We start from the raw sequence: 22565 nt of genomic DNA on the forward strand, positions 1-22565 counted from the left end.
AACACTTGCCCTTGTAGAACATCATTAGGTTTCTCTGCACCCAATTCTCCAACCTCCAATCAAGGTCCAGCTGAATGGCAGCACAGCCTTCAGGTGTATGAAGCCATTCCCCCCCAGTTTCATGTCACCAGCAAACTTGCTGAGGGTGTGTTCTACCCCTTCATCCAGGCCATAGGTAAACAAGTGAAATAAGACTGGAAAAGAGAAGCTAAATAAATGTTGATCCCTGGGGAATGCCACTGACTACAGGCCTCCAGCTGGATTCTGCTCTGCTGATCACAGCCCTCTGAGCTCTGCCATTCAGCCTCACTGTCCATTCATCCCATCCTCACTTCCTGAGTTTATCTATGAGGATGTTATGGTAGACAGTGTCAAAATCTTGCTAAAGTTGAGGCAGACAACATGCACTGCCCTCCATTGACCCACCCTGCCATTCCATCATAGAAGGCTGTCTGACAGGTCAAGAATGATTTCCCCTTGGTGAATCCATGCTGACTACTCCTGATGAGCTTCTTTTCTTCTGCATGCTTGGTGATGACCTCCAGAATGGCCTGTTCTATCACCTTTCCAGGGATGGAGGTGAGGCTGACTGGCTGGTTGTTTCCTGAGTCCTCCTTGCCTGTTCTGAAGATGGGAGTGGCATTGGCCTTCCTCCAGGCATCAGCTACCTCTCCTGTTTGCCATGACTTTCACTGATGTTTGCAAGGGGCTCAGCAACAACCTCTGCCAGCTACTTCCACACCTGGGATGCATGCATCCCACCAGGGCCCATGGATTTATGGTTGTTAAATCTGTCTAGCTGTCCTCTAACCCAACCCTTCACGACCAAAGGGAAATCTTCCCTCCTCCAGACTTCTTCCCTTATCTCTTATATCTGAGATTACCAAGGGATGAGCTCATTTTCATTCAAAAGTCTTTCAAGGTAAAGGACCAACATTGTCCCAGGACTTGTTTACATTTCCTTTTCATCTTCTACCATTCTTCTTTTCTTGGTCATATCAGGATAGTCCCAATGCCTCTGCCTTTACACCTGGCACTCTTCAATACCTCCATTTTCCTCCACTCCAAATCTCTATGGAAAAAGAAATCTCCACCTTCAAAGCTTTGATATTCTCTTCCAAATCTTCTCCTGGCTTTAAAAACCTATTCTCTCAAAATGAAAAGAAGCCTTATGACCTTATGGGTAATGTCTTTTCCCTTTCTCCTCATCTCTTTGTCCTTATACCCATGACCCAGGACTTTTCCAGGATATGAGCTCTGAGAGCAGATTTTCAAAGAGAGGGATGTGATGTAGTTTCCTAACATTCAATCACTTATAAGTGCCCAAATGTCATGTGTACACTCCAAAGCATAATAACCCTGAGTCCCAGAAATACTGATGGAACCTCACATATGATGTGCCATTTTCATATTAAAGATTTATTCAGAAGAAAAATTCTCTTCAGTGCGTTTAAAATTTATTTCCATTTTTTTTGCCATTGTGTAACACAGGAATTCTCTCTTGTATTAAAATAGTCAATGAATGATGCATGCAATGCTGTAAAAAACTCATTTACTGTTATTCCAAGATGCATTGATTTACATGTGGATCTGTTCAACCCTTTTTAATTTGACCAGATGAAGTTTGGCATGACAACCTTTGGAAGATAATGTGATCTAACTTCAATGTCTCCCTTGTCAATATCTAAACCCTAACTAATTTCCATAACCTGACTTAGTGGTTACAGGGAAAAAGACATTATTAGAATGCACTTCATATCTAGCAGTACATTCCAGGATGTGAATCATGCCCTGAAAACAATTTTTTTTTTTGAATGTAAAGAGAATTGAGGATAATTGTCCCAAGAAGCCTACAATTAGCCTGACAAATCCCTCCAAAATTTTTTAAAAGAATGAGCTTACCTAAGAGGACTTTGAGTTCAAAGACAAAAAGAGAAGGTCTGTCAAGTGTTGCATCTAGACAGCACTCACAATTATTTAGGGAGCAAAATGCAAATGGGAAGTTGCAATTTTTGAAGGTTGTCAGAGGTCTACTTATGCGTTTTCCTGAAATCTAAAATAGTCACTGGAGCTAGAGATTTAATGTCTTAGAAACATTACACAGATAAAGAGAAGAAACAGGCTGTTTCAGAAAGTGGTTTTGGCCCAGAACTTTTGTATAAAATCTAAACTTTTATAGGCAGGACCTGCCTCTGGAAGCCCTTTCCTGTTGACTCTGTGAAGAATATTTTGGCATAACTTGACAATTGGCTCAAAGGAGAAGTCTAATCTGTAAACCTGAATCCCACTCCTAATGTGTGTGCGGTGAACATGTGCTTTTTCTTGAGTAAAGAGTGATTTTAATAAGGCTTTTCCACCAGGAAATCAAATCCACATTCATAGTCTTATTTTAATCTCTTGTAGTATGGACCATGCTTAGTCAAAGTCAGGCTGTTAAGAAGAAGGCACCTGTGTCTCCATAGTGCATAATAATACAACAGCCTTTATATTAGGGGTTATTATAAATTTTAAATGATTATTTAAAAAAATAATAATAACAACTATTATTTATTATTCCTCCTGTATAATTTTCACTAGAAACCAGAACTTCAATGGAGGATTCTGCTATAAACATGGGTGAAACCCAATAAGGCTTGCAAAGCTACTTTCCTGCACTTCTGCACAATATACATCAGGAATCTCAGCCTATCATCATCACAACCAGGCAGTAAATTGAATTTGAATATTGAGATTTTGTCAGAATACTTTTAAGACTTCAAAACTGCAGGCAGCAAAGAGTCTAACACATCTGTAGGGAAGATGTGACGGTTAATTACACTCTGAGTATCTTATTTCTACCTCTGAATTTGTCAAGCTTCATCTCCATTGCCTGGATCTTGTTATATACTTTTCTGCTAAATTAAAGAGTCAATGAATATCAGAAATTCTTCCCTCTGCAAGTATTAGACTCTGATCAAGTCGGTTAACTTCCCCTTATTAAGTTAAATAGCTTGAGATTCTCTCACTTTAATTACTGTACAAGCTCAGACTTTGCACTAAGTACCTGTTACAGCAATTCAAATCAATGAAAACCACTGGAAAAAATATGAACTTACACGCTACAAAAATAAAACAGAATAAAAATAAAAGAAATCTTTCCTGACCATCCATCTTCTCTTTTCTGAATAGAAGAAAGACAAAATGTGTGTCACACAAGAGAAATGACAATGGTGACAATAAATGACATGGGGAAGTTCACTGTGTACCCAAACTAAGGAAAGGATAATCTAAACCTAAGGAAAAGAAAGTGAAAAACTAAGGAAGAGAAGGTCAAAATGACAGGAAAACAACATAGAAAAAATAAGAGTGTTTTCTTTTCATGAATATTCTCCTCCAATTTATGACACAATTCTATACCAATGAGTAAAATTTCCTGAGAAGTGTGTGTTTTGTAGTAGTAACATTACAAGGTACGAGTGTGCAAAAAGGAAAAATGCAACACTGAGAGAAATTTTAATAAATGAAATATTTTTTCATTCTATCTAATAAATACATTTTAAAAAGCTGAAAATAGTGGTATGATTCAATGAAACTCAAGTTTGGTATGTCTTCAAGATCTTCTGATGGATAGATAAATGATGATGATAGATTAGATAGATAGATAGATAGATAGATAGATAGATGTAACTTAGATCAACAAACCTAAAATCAGTGCACTAACTGTAGTGAAATGGAACACATCTCTGAGTTGTTCAAGCTAGAATAGATAAACAGATATGATTACTTAGCTACTGTTGTCTTGGTACCATTAGTCATATTTTTCATAGCACTGGTTTACAAAGCAGCAATATATTTTCATGAAATCCTAAAATCAGTCCAAACACTTCTGATTTATAATCAGTCAAATCTTGCTATGGGATAAATATTTGAGTTACATGTTTTAATTTGAGTTCCATGAGTGCTTTTCTTTCAATTTGTGCCCATTATTGCTGGAATGGATTAAGAAGGAGAGTGCCTGGGTTACCAGGAGATACTGCAAATCAGAGACAAACAATTATGCCTGAAGAGCACATCATCATCATCACCGGGTGACAACTTTGGTGAATCTTAGTAGGTCAATGGATGCCAGTTGCTGGTTTTCCAATAGCTGCATCCAGAGTCCAGAGAAATTAGAAGAAATTTTGAAAAGTTCTGGTTTGGGGGTTTAGCTATTGGAAATTGCCAAACAAGCCCAAACATCTATATTCATTTAATGTCTGATACCTCACGAACCAGAATTTACAACACAGCGAGCTAGGGCAGAGCAAACGGCTCAAAATCCCTCAAAATTCAGAGCCAGCTGAATTTTGGCACCCATGAGCAGCATAGCAGTCCTTGATGGAGTTTTTCAGTGGCTTTAGTGTGTGTTTGGAGCTAGAGCAAACCCCACATTTGAACCTGGATAACATTGGCATTATGGTAATGAGGCTCGACGAGCATCTGGGCAGCGATTTGGCTCACGGAAAAGGAAGGTTGGGAGCGAGCAGCCTCAAATGGCTGACCTGCTTTTGACATGAGCATTACAAGCCATCATCAAATTTGACTGTAACTAAGTGCCAGGGGCTTCCAACAAGCTGTTCTGAGGTTGTTCGTTTGGAGTCCAAAATGAATAACTTTGATATGGCTCATTCCTGCAGTACCACATGTTTTCAAAGCACTAACATGATTTGTAGGAAATTTAAAACTGTGCACAATTGATCCCACAGACTGGACTTCCTCCACTCTGTCAGGTAGAGTGATTTGTCCAGAGAGAAGATGTTGGACAAGGTTTGAAGGGAAGCTGCTGGTGTTCAAAAGACAGGCTTACAGGGTTTCATAGGCTCATTCTCTGCCAGTATTTGATTTAAGACCTTCCTACATCAAACACTGATCAGCAAAAATTGTAACATCTGGATTTAATAGTTAACTATATATTCAAGACTGTTCTTTATTTTCCATCTCTCAGGCCCTTTGGTATTGTCTCTAGGTAGGAAGGGAAGCAAGATTAACACATAATGTGCCACTAGAAATTGCTGTTGGAAAGCAACAGGAATAATCTAGATAATGCACCAAGAAGATATTTCTGTGTGTTTTGTGACTGGTGAAAACACACAGATGTGTGATTTTACTTCTATAGAAAAACAAGAGCGTGCTTTTTACATAAACTTTGAAGAAGATTGGAGGATATCTGACACAAAATAAACTGGCTTAAAAAAGAGTCAGTATTCACCTCATTGCATTGCATTTAGAAGTGCAAGGTAAGTTATGTTCAGTTTAAACTGCATGAAGCTGCTTCTTCATTTTGAGCTGGGATAGTAGAGACTAATTCCAGGAGCTCCTGTAAGAAGGTGGCATAAATTCTTTTATTATATGAGTACATGACACTAGGCTTCCTAAATAGTACTAGATGTGAATATATGGGCAAATGAATCAAACTCAAAGATCACATTTGGCTTCAGATTTAGACTTTAAATATTGAAAATATAAAAGTAATTCCATTAAATGTGTTCCCATCCCAGCCAAGGGAGAAGCATTTGGTAAAGTCAGTTCATTTTATGTGGGTACAATGGCGTTTTAGACACCCATAGTAGGGTGAGAAATGTATATCTGAGATTGGAATCTTCATCTCACATTGCATCCTTACCAAAATTTGCCATAAACCAGAATACATCACTTACATTAGTGCTTTCACTGTGCACAGACAGTAATACTACCACTACCACTACTACTGCTACTACTACTGCTACTACTACTAATAACAGTGATAATAATAATAGCAACAATAACAATAAAAACTCTTATGCACATTGTTAAATTGGGGAACAGATTTGTCTTCTACATAAAGATTATTTGTAGGCTGTTTTCAAACAAGTTTAGCCCTGACACAGAGATAAGTTCAGTTTTTCTGTACGAAATACTGTCTGGACTGTCATGCTTCCTTTGCAGCAATACTGAGCCCAAAGGATGCAGATATTAAATCTCTCTTTGCTGCTAATTTGGTTTTCCACTTTGGGTCCATCCTACCCATATCTCTTACTTCTACCACATATCCATGACCCCAAGCACAAAAGACCTGCAGGAATATAAATTATTATTAATAACAGTAGGCAGAGGAGAGGTTAACATCAAGGGAGATTTTGGTCAGAAACTGTGCAGTGCTGGTTTCAGCTTAAAAGAGAATAAATATCCCATATAATAAGCTATATTAGCAACAACAAAAAAATCAAGTAAACACTCATAGATCATGGCTGAACTATGATAATGTAGAGTTGAGAAAATATGGTTTAGTCTGCTTAAAAATCTGGCCATGCTGCTGTGCACTCGCAAGTTTCTCAAGCAGGAAATGATGGAAAGCTCCACTGATCTCAAATAACTCAATTGTTTTTCTTTTCTAATCAAATATCTTCATAGTGAGGGACCAAAAATGCATCATTCAGCATGCAGTGTGGCTGTGAAAGCATGAAATATGGCACTTCACTGTTAATGTAATATTAAAGATTAAAAATGTTTATTACCTGTTATTCTTCTCTTAATTGTTTTGTGTGGAGAAAAATAGAAGTTGCTGCTTTAATGCATAAAAACCCCTCAATGTGCATTCATAGCAGAGAGCAAAGTGTTGGGGCTATGAAAATTATGTAAATGATGAATTCCAGTGAAAGAACTTTCAAACCCTTAGGGTCTTCAAACAGCATTAATTCAAGAAATTAGATACAAAATTTAACTTTTTCATGCTAATAATGATTTCATAAGGAAAAACTCGTTAGTAAAGGTGACAAATATGAAGTTCTATTCAACATTTAAATTCAGGAATCTTAGTATGCGCCCCTGGGATATATTTACTCAGCCAATGACTCTGATGTTATTAAGTAATTTATTTGAGAAAGTCTCCATTCATGAGTTTACATAAGAACAATATCAGGTTTACAAAGGCTTGTGTTGTCAGTTTAGCAAATACCTAATTCACAATGACTTTTGCTTAAGATTTTCATTAGGTTGTTCAATATTGTTTGATCGTTTAATGTCAGCTTCATAAGATCATAATTTTCCCTATATGAAAAGAGGAAATTAAAAGGAGAAATAAATTAAAAAGTGTGAACTAAACTTAAATTTAAATCAGCTTTGCCACAAAAGAGAGGAGAACAGTGTCAGCACTTGTGATTGTACTTTGCTTGGGCATAAACTATCCCCACTTAGCAATTTAATGTTTTGCTGTGGTATATGTCTATGCCAGCAATACCAAAAAATATATTGAAACATGTTGAACATATCAACATTGAAATGTTGCATTATGGTTCCATTTTTCAGGACTGATCAGTCATGTGACAGTCTCAATTTCTGGCAGCATTAGTTAGGGGGTTCATTAATTAGATAGGAAGCAAAAACCATCCAAAATCTCTCAATTTCTATGGCTATTTGTGCTGTAATCTGTGGCCTCCAGCCAGTGTTGAGGCAAGGTGCAAATGTAACTAAAAATGACAATTCCTGCAAGTCAAGGAGCAGAGAGAAATAGCACAAGATCTGAAAATTAAGATGGTCAAAATAATCAACAGAATATTTGCCTTCCTACAGAAAATGCTGTTTCATCAAAGCAGAACAATTTCTGAGAAATGAGGTGATTTTACTCAACTTTCTAATGAAATACAGACAAGCCTTGAAATCTTCATTGTCTCCTAGATCATTCACCATCAGTCCTCAGAGAGCCCCCTGGTCCCCAGGCCCCACACAGGGCTTTGCTGGAGGAGCTTTGATAAACTAATTGTTTGAAATCACTGCTGGTTCCTGTTACAATCTGCCTCCATCACTTCTTCTCCTCCTCAGAATTGCTCTTCCTCTCCCATCACCCTGGTTCCTGCATTCTGGTGTCTTTCCACTCTTGTGTCTCCACCTTACTCAGTCTAACATAGCAACACATCAGCCTTGGTGTTTCCATGTGAGAGATTTCAATTTGAGCTCCAAGGCTTGTCTCTATCCCTTCGTTGCACATGCTGAATCTTACAGCACAACCTGCCTGGGTGCTAAATCTTTTGCTCTGCACCTACAGCTGGCCAGGAAGAAAATAATATCCAAATAGAAGCCCACATTACAGCACTTATTAAATTATGTCACATGTGACTGGAGTATGAAGCACCTCAAGGATCTGATTGAGACATGGGAAGGTAAAAGTCTTTTTCTGGCAACAGATCCCATGAGAAATGAAAATAGGATGTACAAATAACACATGCAATGACTGTCTTGTCTGTGACCCACCTTTCCACTAACCTAGATGAGTCTTAAATCTTTAACTTCTGTTCTTAACTGAATACATATAGAATGAGAGGGAGCAGGCAGGCCAAGTTAGATTTGGTCATGTTTATTACCACTTGCCATTCAGTTGTAACTACATTTGTGTATTTGCTGGCAGAGTGGTTCTCTGACATTTTAAGGACTTCTAAAAGGCAGAAGGGCTCTAATCTATATGAAAATAATCTCCACTGGTAAATTGGATAGTCACAGGACACGAGTGGGTACTCTAAGAGAAATCACAAGGCCTGAAAGGTAATGATCTTGGAAAGGACTTTCTTGCAAGGTAGGAACTCTCAAGAGGAAATCAAAAGTCCTTATTAGAAAACTGTGAATAGAGGAGATGAGAAATGATACAGAATTAGGCAGAGATTCATAAGTAAAGTAGGATGTTGAAACTATGAAATTATTTTACTGGATCAGTACTAAGGTTCAATTTGTGTAAGGGAGAGAAGGCAGCTTGAGATGATTTCATATACAGACAGGAGAGACAAGAGGGATTTGGCAGCATAATCTCTGAAAGAAAGTTAATAAGGGGAAGTATCTGGAAGCAAAAAAAAAAAACCCTATATGCTGTGCTTACAGATAGGTTACCATTCACCAAGAAATATTACCATCCGTGTGATTAGTGCTGAAAACTGAAAGCAGGAAACACAGATGGAATGGGTTAATACTTTTGTAATAAAACCCATTCACACATTTAGGAGGATTGGTTTTATTTCTCCAGAAACACCAACGCCAGAAGTCTTTGTTATTAAAGCATTAGGTAAAACTGGACTGGTTTAATAGAAGTTATAAGACCACAGGAAAACAATGTAATCTGCATAATGTGGGTACCTACAGGGATTGCAGGAAGAGGTGAAGACTCATAATTCCCTTTCCTTCTTCAAGGCTAAGGATTAACTGTTCATGGGACTGGTGGTTTTTGCTGCCTTCCTGCTAATATCTTTAATAGCACACTTTTAAAATGAAGTCTTTTTGATGGCTCTCAAACTTGAGTTGGACGCAATGCTAGTATGGGAAGATGTTTTCTCCTATTTATAAGTGATCTCATCCTTATGCTATTCCAACAGGACTGTAAAGAGCTGATACTCAAAGTCAAGGAGTTAGGATTTATTCAAGTGCAGGAAATTGAGGAACAAGGCCTGACACACCTCTTTTCACAACAAACCCAATAAACAGTGCTACTTTAGCATAAGGCTTGAAACAGAATCAGCCCCAGCAAGTAATGACCTCTCAATCTGTAACTTATTAAAAAAAACAAACTAGAAGAAATAATATTTATCCATTGGATGAAATTACCAAGTATTTCCCAGCAAAAGTAATTCCAAACATTGTTAGACCAGTTTCCCTAACTGGATCAATCAATTGATCTGTCTATATTTATATCTATGCATATATAAATATATACATGCCCTCCTAAAAAGGTTTCTGGGGTTTCCAGTAAAGAACACAGCAGTTATTTACAGAAATATGATGTAACCTAGGTGGTTAGAGCACATTATTTAAGGAAACTAGCTATGATTTATAGCAGCAAATAAATAAGGCAAAATTTGTTTAACATACCTCAGCATTAAGTATCTCATGCATTAATTGTCTCCAAAGTCTGTTCCATTTGTTATCTAACAAGGTATGCTCCATTATTATTTCTATCCAGTTCATTGCTTCACTCTATCTGTTCTTTCAAAATTAGCTTGTCTAATCAGAAACTGCTTTGGCTGGTAGTTCATTTCACATAAAAAGGAGGAATTCTTGTTTACTGAGAAAGTAATTGGATTATAATTTTGAAAAGAAAGAAATATAGATTGCAATAAATTATTTTGTAAAAAATACATGAGAATGTGAAAACTAGCAAACCCAAGACAAATTAAAAGCTCTAATGAATGAAAAGGCTATTAATAGAACATGCAACTGGAAAGAATAATTCATCATTGTAACTTACCTACTCCTTGTTATTCTGTTGAAAAGAGCTGAATATCTAAGGAAAGAAGAAAAAATGTATTTATCAAATGATGATCAAGAAAATATTTATATTAGCTGTCACTTTTCTTCTAGCTCTTTAGCTTTTGTAAATGTTATTAAACCTTTATTACAGAAAGAAAAAGTAAAATTTAACCACGTTTGGGAGTTACAATTCCATTTCTGTTATTTATTAAATTCTGTTGATGAGTTTGCATAATCATAGGTAGACTAAACTAAAATTGCATGCATGACTTTGTTGCTTGCATCAGTTTATATTTAAGTGAAAACAACAAAATTATATTCAAAACACTGACCAATATACTGGGGCTGTTTATAGAGCTGTATATTTTATCATTTATCATCATGTATATTTTATTACTTATCAACATTTCAAGTAATATCAAACTGTAGAACTTTTTTTCTTTTTTTTCCTTACTACCTAAAAATATTTTGTTGCTAATGGTGCTCTTTCTTTGTGTGTATGTTTTAAATTATTTTTACCTAAAACCAGTAAAACAATGAGTATTAAAGATAAGAAAAGTAATGGACATGAGCTAGGAAAATTGCGTAAAGGAAAATGAAACATAGAAAAGAATGTGTTAAATTGTAGCAAATAAAATTTTAGAAGTTAGAATATATGTTATATTCTATTATATTCTATTATATTATATTATACTGTTAACATACAGTAGAAAAATTGAGTGATTGTTATAAAATTCTGAAGTACTAGGAAAAACTTGTACTCTCAGCTCTCACCTGTTCCACTGATTAACACCTTGAGTACTTTCTTTTTGTAGACCTAACAAAATATACAAAATTAAATAAATACACTAAATTATGTGAGCTAAATTGTTATAGATTTACATTTATTTAGCCTGATTTTATTTATCTGAAAATCATTCAGGTTTTCCTTTTATTTGAATTGCATTTATGATACCAATTCAAGCTTTGATCTTAAATTACACTTTTGGGGCCTGAAGTAATAACAATTTTGGATTACAAGGATCCAGTTCTTATCTACATACCAAACAGGTTGTTTATAGTGCAGTTTGTTCAGTGAATATACTCAAATTTAGCACAGGGAGATTGATAAAGGTAATCAGCAAATACCATATTGGCTTAGAATAAAGATGAAAGCAAAATGCACCTGACTCAGTACAGATAGGAGTTAAATGCCAGATTATCCACATAAGTGTGTCAGTAAGAGGAATTTCATGCATGACAGATGCTAGAATGGGCATTAAAATGGTCAGGACAAAAATCATTAAGTGCCCCAATAATGCACATTGGGCTAAAGCTAATGTACGATCTCACAGGCAAATTCCCACCAACTTCAAAAAGTTATTTGTATGCTCAAAGTTGGGCTTATATGTGAATGAGATAAAAACATTAGGCAGGTTATTAATACTCACTTGAGGTGTGTACTCTGTGTTTAGAAAGCAAAACCTTATCATGCTACCAGCACCATGGAACTCAAAAGGTGTCATGAAATGACTGGATGGGATTTTATTTCTTTCAAAGGAAAATGTAGCTGCAGAGGATGATAGCCATAACCCGGGTCCTACACAGGCCTTGCCCATCACAGTTGCAAGGAAAGAAAATTTTTGATGTACTTGAGAGGTAGGTGCTGTTACTTTTCCTTTGGTGACTGATGTGGAGCTTCATTGAAGAAAATAATATTTTAGAATCACAGAATGGTTTGGGGTGGAAAGGACTTTTAAAATTCATCTGCTCCAACTCCTTTGCAATGCAGGGACACCTTCAACTGGATCAGGTTGCTCAGAGCCCAGAGCAACCTGGCCTTGAATATTTCCAGGGATGGCATTATCCCGCTTGAGAAAAGAAGTTTTGGTACCTGAGCCAAAGGCTACTTAGGAGAACGTAGGGATTGAATAGCATTTGGATATGAGCAACACAGAAAAATCACTGTTGTACAGTCAATATGAAATATTTAAAGCAGAGAATTTCCATTCGTTAATCTAAATACAAAGTAGCCTTGTGCCTGCTCTGCAGATTCAGATCATATGGAAAACAAGTTTGACAGTGATGTAGAGATTCAGGTTGCTCCAGTCATCAGCTTTAGGTTTCTGTTTTAGGACAGAGAAAGCATAATCCTACTTGAATATGCAGTCCATGAAAATCCTCAGCTAAACATTGGTGAAAGGAAGTCCCAAAATGCAGGCAAACTGTGACAAGCATCACAAATGTTTGGAATTTTGCTGTTTGTGTTAAAGTGATCCAAGCTGAGCATGCCAAAAACAAGGGTGAAAATACCAAGGATTTTATTACTGCAAAAGTAATATAAACCTCAGAATTACTGACATATGTTTTTTAGACTGGTGGTATTTTTTTTATATTTTTATGTTTGGGTATGTGTTGTTGTAACTCGAAAATCTTCCAAAATTAAATCTTCTGGTGTGGTGCCTGTGTGTTGTTGCCTTGATTAATTAAGTGAGCCATGAACCAAAAGGCCTTTTTCCTCCCCCAGTGGTTGTTCACTTCATGTGTATCCATTTCTTGGTTTCCCATTTGCCTCCTGTCTGTCTGCTGCACCCCTTCAACTCCTGCAGGGTCCATCCCCTTCCTCGCCTGCCCACACAGAACCAGGCTCTCAAAAGGGCTCTTCAATACCACCATGATGAAGGCTAAACCAAGATAAATAAAAACCCCCACAAACCATCTGTGAACTGATTCCTGTGCTGCAGTCCCACTCTTTGACTGACTCACATCAGAAATCAGATGAGAGTATAATTTACATTTTTAAAAAAATTAAATTAGATCAATTTTTTTTAAACCTGGATAATATGAGACTTTGAGGATTCCATGAACAACAGCTCTACAACAAATTGATCTGTCTGCCTACTACATTCAAAAAATTGATTTTCTTTTCCTGAATGGAAACGTTTCTTTGAAAAGAATGAATTCAATTTGTGACACTACTCTGTGAGTGCTCTGCATCTGATTCTGAGGTTTTAGAATCTTTTAAATCAATAATAAAACCATTTTAATTTGGCTTAACTTTGTAGGGCATGTGTACTTGTAATTTTCAAAGATTATGAGACAAGGAAGTGGTCCAGGACTAAGTCCTCTGAGTCATCTGACTTCTCATTTGTCTGTTTTGGGCTTCTCAGTCTGTCTGATCAGAAAATTCCTGGGTTTGAATCAGGAATTCTTGGTTCAGACAAACAGAGTCAGACTTTTTCTCCAAACTGTCTGAGACCACCAGTCTGTGAAGAAAAATCATCATGTCATTATAAAACAGATACAGTCCTATAACAAATCCAGAGATTTAAACCTATGAAGCTTGGGGCTATAACCACTACCTCACCAGTGGGTTCTGTAATATCCCCATTCCCATATCTCCTTCCTCAACAATTTATTCCTGCTCCAGGTGAGCTTTAAGAAATTCTTCAGCAGCACTAAAAGCTTCATGCAGTTCAGGAACATAACAGGTTAGCTAGTCTGGGCTACAGGTATTTCAAGATAACCTCTTTGAGTTGGCACCATGGTTATTTATTGGTGCCCGAAATCCCTTTCCCTTCAAGACTTCCTTCCCAAGAGCCCCATGCAGCACCAGTGACACAAGAGGACTCAAGCTGCACCAGGGGAGGTTCAGGTTGGACATCAGGAAGAATTTCTTCACTGAAATAGTGGTCAAGTACTGGAAAAGGTTGCCTGGGAAAGTGGTGGATTCACTATCTCCCAGGGAGTGTCCAAGAAATGACTCAACATGGCACTAAGTGCTATGGTTTAGTTGACACAGTGTTGTTTGCTCAAAGGCTGGGCTTGATGATCTCAGAGATCTCTCCCAACATTTAGTCTATAACTCTATGATCTACTGTAACATCAGCATAGTGATGATAACTCCAGCTGAGAGAGATAGTCTGGTTACTTTTGGCTATCAGACCTCACTGATTGAGAAGCTTTGATTCAATTTAGTCACTCAATTACATAATTCTTTGAATTGAAGGGAAAAAATAGGGTGGAAGGAACTTCTTGAAATCTCGTCCAATGCTCGCATGTTGCTGCCAGTAAATGAAGGTTCTTTGATAAACTTTGACAGAATTTGACTCTAAGCACATTTGTCACCTCTTGTAAATGCAAATTGAAATGTGTTAAACTATCCCGATGGTGATTTAAGAGTATTTGTCTCCTTTTACAAGAGTGCAGCATGCAGAAGGTCAGATTACATGGGTCAGCTGGCCAGAAGTGTGTCAGCCCCGTGCAGTCACACCAGCATGTCCACAGCCAGCACCCAGGGAGCCCAGAGATGGGTTCTCAGGCTGCACAAAAGACACCTCATACTGCTAATAATCCATAGCTAGAGGTAAAGGTTAAATGCCGAGCATTATTGGGATACAGTCCTTTATACTTCACTTAACTAATTGAATTTGTTTAATTAACAATTTACACACCTGGAGAGAAATATAAAATCTATTGTGCTGTTTGGCATTCTGCCTAAATTGGAAATTGCCTATACATCCTCTAGTCCATATTAAATGGGATTTACTTTGGTCACAATTGCTGTTAACAATTACTATAGGGATATTGGTTTTTTTTGGTTTTTCTTTTTTTTTTTTTTTTTTTTTTTTTTTTTTTTTTTTTTTTATTTGAGCTCCATTTTCTAGACTCTCATAAATAAACTCTGGTAAAATTTTTTATCCATACAAACACCTGAAAATAAATGAAATCCTGAAAAGTTAGATGAAAGTATTTTTATTACTGATTTTAAACTGTGCTTCTCTGTGCATAACGTATATTTTCACCCAGATACAAAAATGAGAGACAGAAACTTGCCAGCCTATTTCACATTCGAAGCAGACACACCAGAGTCACAAAACCAGATTGTTTTGCCCGTAACTGGAAGGCTGAAGAGCAAAATCTCATTAAGATTGGTATATGGAAGGAGGTTTACAAGCCATGCATATCCATGAACAGGTTAGTTTAAATGCCTGAGAAATAGATGGCTTTTCAAATATGTGGCTGACAGTCATGGGTTCAGAAATACAAACTAAGATGAACTAAAAGCTTGATACTCAGAAATAGATCTGTCTGGGAAATGGTGTTATGGAGAAATGAATCTGCATTCCAGGAGGACTGCTTCTTAAAACCAGTTCTGATCTTCCCATGGTTTGGTAACATGGGTTTATCCCTGGCATCCCGGTGGATTTGGGTCTGTTGCATGTGTTCTCACACAGCACCTCTGAAAATCTGATTTGCATGAAGTAATGCTTGCCTAAAGTATTTAAAAGATTTGTCAACAGGAGGAATATTACTGCTGAAGGAATATTCAAAAGGCTTAGGCTTTCATGCGGTGCGCTCTGTAAAATCACACTTGCTCGTGAAAGTAAAGCACATCTTTGCAGTGTTTATTTCCAACAGCAAGTAGTTGGTGCCATTTTCAGATTTTGTTTGGTTACAATTGTCTGCTATAGATATTATTTGCCCCTCTTGCTTTCTAGACCCTCTCAATGCCAGGTAAATGCATACATGCAGAGGAGAAGGTGGAAACAGAACTTACCCTTGTTGTTTGCTGCCAGTCCTTAGATTTCTCCTGAAAGCCAGGAGGAAAAACCCAAGACTAGGTTCTAACAGTCTTGGTTTTATAGTTTGGACTGGTATCTCATGGGTATTTACTCGATAGTTCATCTGAAAAATTAAGAATTGCCTTATTGAATGAATCTCTAAGCAGGTAATTGTTGGTCTGTATCCTCTGATAAGACCACACTGGCCTTGACTGGATACTGAAAATAGCATAGATGTATGAAGTCATTTATTTAATTATTAATTCAAGGTTAGAACGCTAGTAGAAAAATGAACACAAGCTATTGCTAAGAAGATATTAAGCAATCAAAATATTCTGGTTTTATACTAAATAAGTTCCTAATAAACACGACACAGACCAAATATAGAAGAACAAAAGACACAAAATCATTGCAAATTAAGTCCATTTTTCATTAAGTTTGTCACATGTGAACTCAGGTATGTTTGAACTTTGCAGTCATTGCAGTGCATTCAAAAAATAATACTGCAAAAATTTCCATGACTTCAATAGAATCTCTATTGTATTAGCAAGTAAACTCTCCAGTGGCCAAAATAATATCTGTAAATACCCATGAATTTTGACCCAAAATGTGGCAACCTGGCATGATTAAAAGCTTTAGATTCTCAAAGAGCAACATGACTAAAGCAGGACTGTAGCTTTGAGTGGCACCTCACTGGTTTCATTTGCCAGTATTGTTATTTTCCAAGGCAATATTTGATTTACAAGAAAAATGCTTTTAAGTCCCACAGTAGGTCCTACAATGTATCCACAAGTATAAAACCCTCAAATTGCCATCATTTGTCAAATGCTAAAGCCGTACCTGAGACTATTCAGTGGCAAAGTAGGAATCTAATGATGTCAGCAGGAAGGAGGGAGGTGAGATTTATAGAGGTTTTAGAGGCGATACCTCTTGTCTCTCCTCCCTTGTCCCCCTTCTGGCTCCCTTTAATTCAGCACTTTGGCCACAGTAATGCAGTTAAGCTTCAGTTTATGGCACAGATGCCTCATAAGTCCAGTCTCCATGATTTCATTGAAAGCTCTCTCACGTTAGTAATTTGAATTGATTTTAAATTCCGAATTATTGTGAAGACGTTGAAATGCAGAGCTTTAATGTTAACCCAACTCTCTCCTTATGCTACTCTTTCCCTCCCAAACTGTCATGGTTTTTCCCTTGCTTACACAATAATTTTCTTGATTTTTTTTTCCCTGGCTGTGGCTAAGGTTCAAACACAGCAGGAAAGCATTTTTGGATGGAAATAATAATGAATGCAACCTAGATTTGAAATAAATTACATACGAATGTGAACAACACTTTATGGATAGGTGATTACGCCAAACTAATGTTTTCCATTTCTGTTTACTTAATATAATTCCAAGTTGTAAAATAAAAAGTATAAAAACCCTAGATGGTCATTCACAGACTGTGGTCATGGGAGTATCCTAGCACAGAACTGTTTTAGTCAGCGTTGTCCAAGAGCTATGGAGTGCCAGGTGCAAAACTCTGGTTGTTCTAAATAAGCTAAGTGTTGTTTTCAGCAGTTAACTTCATTTTGTAAAGATCCTAGCTCAAGTACAGTCAAGGTTTTGTCTACCATTTGTTTCAGGAGTCTGGATCAGATCCTTAAATCAGAGCCAAATGTGAATAAAAGCAGTAAATTCTTTGGCAATAAATCCTCAGTAATCTGCATTACTCAAAGATGGGACCTGCTGGAACATCTTCATAACATTCTTTTGCCTTCCTTCCCCTCATGTGCAGCATATTGCAGTAATCAATTAACATGATGGAATATTCCTGTGCTGAGACCTTCTTGTAACTCACATATGGTCAGAATTTAATCTTAATAGCAGAGGTTTTTGGGTTGTCCTTTTTTTTTTTTTTTTAGAAGCTGAACTCATCCTGTGCATTAGTGATTATGGAAAACTAAGGTTTTAGAGTGATATTGTTGTTTTCAGCCTGTTGGTGTTGAATATTTGGAGAAGTTAGGTACTTGGACAGGACTGAGCATTGTTCACCTGCATGTAAGCCACCAAAGTGGGCAAGCAGAAATGGAAGTTCCAACTTTTGCTCTTCAAAATGGCCTTGCTGTGCCTCTTTAGAGCCAACATATATAAGCAAAGTTGTTGATCTCTTGATCTTGTTTAAATAATTTACTCTTGCCCATCTCAACCCACCCTTTGTCTGCCTTAATAACTCAAAAGATTGATTCCACTGTAGCAAAGTAGGAAATTCTGGCTTATAACCTGATAGACCTTGGTTCATACAAAGAAAGGACAGTAGGCGATCTTGTGTCTCTTTCTGATTTTAAGGGTTCTCTAGAAGAGTTGGAAAGTGTCGCAGGAAGTCATAACTGGAGCTTTGTCTGAGTGCATTCACCATGATTATAAAGTTGAATGCCTGGACGATCACTACTCTGCAACCAGTAACATCAAAACTCCCTGACCAAGTTCCTCTGTAGAGTTGTAGAAATTGAATTTATTGTGCTTAGTAGACAATAGTCTTGGAATAAAACTGATTACAAACAAATTCTGATTTTTTTTAAGCTTAATAATAAATTGGCCTTTCATGTTCTTTAGGTTTTTTTCTATATTGAGCAAGAGAGTACAACATAATCCCTACTGTTCTTTCTGAATAGATATGGGGAGGTTCAGAAATTGCGTGGTCCATGTCTATTCCAGCAGAGGGTGGCAGTACACTGCCACACTCCCAGAGTAAAGGAAAAGTTGTGCAGTAACATTTATGCCTTCTGTCTTCAAGGGAAGAATACATCCAGCAGATGAATATGTTTTGGGAGATGGGAGATGGGAATTGGACTGGGAAAGTAATCCCCAAATCGCTTCAGTGACCTTGCTCAATCCACTCAATCTCCATCTCGCTTTCATCTGAAATATTTTTCTTCCGTAATTACCATCAGCTGATGACTACAAACCGCGATAAAGCTCCCGAGAATAATCGCCTAAGAGAATGAATATGGATATCTGAAAATGGGAATCTCTCCTGATTAACTGATGATACCAGAACCATTAACTTCATCACTAGCAGCAGAACAGTCACCAACAGTGTTAAGCAGGATAAACTCTGGAAGGCAAAAAGGGGCACTCTGTGGCAGGAAGGATTTCCATGGCACTATGGACATCCTAATGGTCTCTTGCCTTTCCTCTGTCCAGTTTTGCTACTTTGTTAGTATTCTTCAAAATTTGAAATACCTTGTCATCTCTTCAGCAGAATGTGGATTTCTCTGTTAGACTTCCCTTCAGTTTTTATTTTCTTAAATCCTTTTTTTTTTTTTTAAACAGAAAGCAGTTGGGAAGTTGTTCACAGGCCAGCAAAAGAGGCAGGATGTATTTTTTCCCTTTTGGAAAAATCTTCTGGATTGACAGAAAAAGTAGCAACTGGCACAGCCTACTTTAAATTACTGCAGAAAAAATACTTTAACACATTGTCAAACTTCAGACCTTGGTGACTCAAGTTTCTATATTTTTTGGATGTGAAGAAATTTCAGTGTAAGAAGAAATCAGTGCATAATGGGAAGGAATGCTCCTTCATTATGCTAATAATGAAAAATTATTTGTATACAGAGCATGATTTCTTTAATGCGCTTTTATTTCCCCTCAAGAATTTAAACCAAAGGATTATGCAGGTCAAGAAGAACTTGAAGAACAAAAGCCATTCATGATCAAGCTCTCAATATGGACTTACATTAGTAAAAACATTTGAATAACATTTTTTATAACAGTAATCTAAGTAGCTTATGTTAACTTCTCTAGTAACCAAAGCCAAGAATAATTTTTGCGCATTCTTTCAGTAGACATTCATTATTTAAATATGTAAAATATGGAGGCAGTGTTCTGGAACTTCTTTTTATTAAGAGGAAAGAAGCTGGAAATGATGCCAGGAAATTTAGGTGAGGAATGGCATGCCCCTTCTCAAAAAGAAGAGATTTTTTCAGAGAATTAAGGGAATTAAATATTTCCAGTCAAAATGGTTGTCAATAATAATTCCTTACCTTCATCTGCCTTAGTAGATTTCAAAGTGTTTGAGACACTTAAGAGTAAGTGTCACCTGTGAGTAGCTTCCTCTATAACTTCTTGTAACATCCCCAGCTATCCCTACAGGAGGTGACTTGATTTTCAGCAGGGTTTTTAACTAGCAACTAACAAGCATAAAGTGATGAAATATGAAAAAAAAAAACCAAACCAGGGTGATCAGAAGCTCAAAAAAAATTGTCTGGTTATCATTAAGATTACTTTATGTATCAGTTTAGGGTTCTTTGAGGGAGGGGGAAACAGAGTGTGCAGCACTGGAGTCCTTAATGGCTCCTCTACACTATTGAACCCTACTTGGTTCAATAGAAATAATAGAAAACCTTGTAGCAAAATTTCATTGAAGAATAAACAGGACTGTAGGAGAAAAAGGAATTTTTTAGAACATTCATTTTAACGAAATAAAAAACAACTGGGAAGGAGTGAAAGTTTCTTGAGAAGAACCAGCCTGTCTCATGGCAGAATAGATTAAAAATCTGTTTCACTCATATAACTCTGAAAACCCATGATTGAAAACTCTAGCCTTGAGAAGTTACAATACATCATGAGAAAAAGGTGAGTCAACGTGTAATGTTTCAATTATAGGGTTCTCAGGAGTACACAGGTGGTATAATAAATAAGGTCATGGTCTTTCCATCAGCAGAATCCCTGGTATGTCTGCAGTTGCCTTGAATGGGAAGAAATAATATTTTTGATTGTTAAGAGTCCAAAGCTCAGAGGAGATCAATTTAATATTCTGAAAGTTAAATAAAGATTTGTTGTGTAATGAGTTCTTATGGTATTTATATAATCTGGTCTGTGTGGTGGTCATCTGGACCATGGGGGTGATCAATATATGCAATATATTTTTATAGATATCCTCCCCCCATCCAATTATTATTTCAAACAAGTGGTTCTCAACAAACATTTTTTTCCCCCTGTTCTTGACCTTCTTGCGATAGATCAGCAAATTGAATAGGTTCCCAGTAGGGCTACACACCAAACCTAGATTGGTGTGTAAAATTGCTAGATTTTACCCTGACCCGAGAGTTTGTGGAGTTGATTCTATTCCCAGCTTTGCCATCATCTTTGCTTGTTAGGCTATTCCCCTCATCTTTCCACATCTGTATTCTGCCTCCACAGCTTTTATTCCCCACTTTGCTTTATCTGTTTACACAAGAGCTCCTACAGGCTCTTGTCTTTTGCTGTTGTTGAGGCTTTGGCCTGAGCCAGCACTAATATTCAGAGCCTTGAATGGAAATTTCCATTAGGAATTAAAAATTATTGTAAGTTCAGGTGATTCCTTGATTTCTTCAGCTCATGTGCATCCATTACTAATGACATGCTGACCAACACAATGTAGTAACAAATGTGAAATGGGTTACTGATTTGACAGAACTTTTTCTAGCACAAAATCTATTCAAGAGTGGTCTGTACTCCAATGGAATAGGAATGTGACTTTTAAGGGGCTTACAATTAAAGAACCACCTTGAGAAAACATCTGCTTGACTAGAAAGGTAGGAACAGACTGAGGAAGGAAGTGCTAGAAAATCTTCATTTTCCATTCCTATCTCTGATTTCTTGATTTCCTAGGCACTGAGCAAATTCCAAAAGGAAAATCACCCCTAGTAGGGGAGTAGCAAAACTGGCATTGAAGGAGCACAAGCTCACTTTAGGCATAAACAGCCTAACAAGGAATTCTGCACTGTTGGTTTGATCAAAGAGTCTGCAGGTCATTTATCCAAGGGATTCCAGGCAGGAGGGGCTCAGTGTCCATGGCTATCCATGCACTGTGGTGATCTATTTAATCTTCCTTTTCTGGTATCTTCTGCCCCTGTTAAAACTTGAAAATTCCTTGAAGAACCACCGTCTACTTCCTTGTTGGTAGTTCAGTAGCAAACCTCTGGAACATGACTGCTCCTATTCTTTAGAGGACATTACACATAGATAAACTACTCCCAGGAGGTTAGTAGTAGATTATGCAACAACTTCAAGGAAAAACAACAATGTCATTTCACTTTAACTTTCAAAATGGTAAATACAAGATAGATAGGATTTTCAAACTCCCCATACCTAATTAATTCCTAGCAAATGTATTCGGCACATTATTTTGAGGGTATTTTCAATATATTCAGATACATTTATCTCTCAGGTTACTCATTGAATACACACACCTGATATAGATTATTATTGAGGGAGCCTTATTATCTTTTTCATTTCCTGATCTTGTGCAATAAAATTCCTAACCTTAATGTTGTATTGATGCTTTTTTTTTTTTTTTATTTTAAAATGCTATCCTAATTTAAAATGAAGTTAAAGAAGTTTTTGGGATTTATTTATTTAAGCTAATAGTATTGACAGATCCAGTGTCCTTTTACCTCTAAGGCTGTTCTCTTCTGAGTTAGCAAATGAGAGAATGCTTTTAATCACCTATTTAAAGCTAGGAGAGTATCCTGAGACCTAATTGCTATTATATCATCATTCAGGACAAAGGAAAAACAACATTATTTTGTAATCATTGATCTTCTATATCGTTAAATCCAAAATATTCTTAATTAGGCAGAGAACAAGACATGGTTAATACAACTGTGTGGCACTATCTGATTTTGTAGCTACTCTTCCCCTGCCTTGCCTGCTGCAGAAGGGGAGAAAGTTCTTTTGCTCAATGAAAAATGCCCATCAAAACTCAGAGAAAGCCAAGAGAGATGGTGTTGTCCAACTTTATCTACCTGTCATTAAGATTTTTGAAAAGAGACAAAAA

At 36.9% G+C, this 22565-nt stretch overlaps 1 protein-coding gene across 2 annotated transcripts in view; it reads right to left on the minus strand.

The window, feature by feature from the left end:
• The window catches only part of CELF2 (CUGBP Elav-like family member 2), a 550308-nt gene that overhangs the window by 443484 nt on the left and 84259 nt on the right, over positions 1-22565 (minus strand). For both annotated transcript variants that reach the window (XM_064703051.1, XM_064703049.1), the window contains one exon: positions 10220-10255. The gene's annotated coding sequence lies outside the window, so the exon portion shown is untranslated. The remainder of the gene's footprint in view (positions 1-10219; positions 10256-22565) is intronic.

This window comes from Zonotrichia leucophrys, chromosome 1A (genome assembly GCF_028769735.1).
Source record: "Zonotrichia leucophrys gambelii isolate GWCS_2022_RI chromosome 1A, RI_Zleu_2.0, whole genome shotgun sequence".
Lineage (NCBI taxonomy): Eukaryota > Metazoa > Chordata > Aves > Passeriformes > Passerellidae > Zonotrichia > Zonotrichia leucophrys.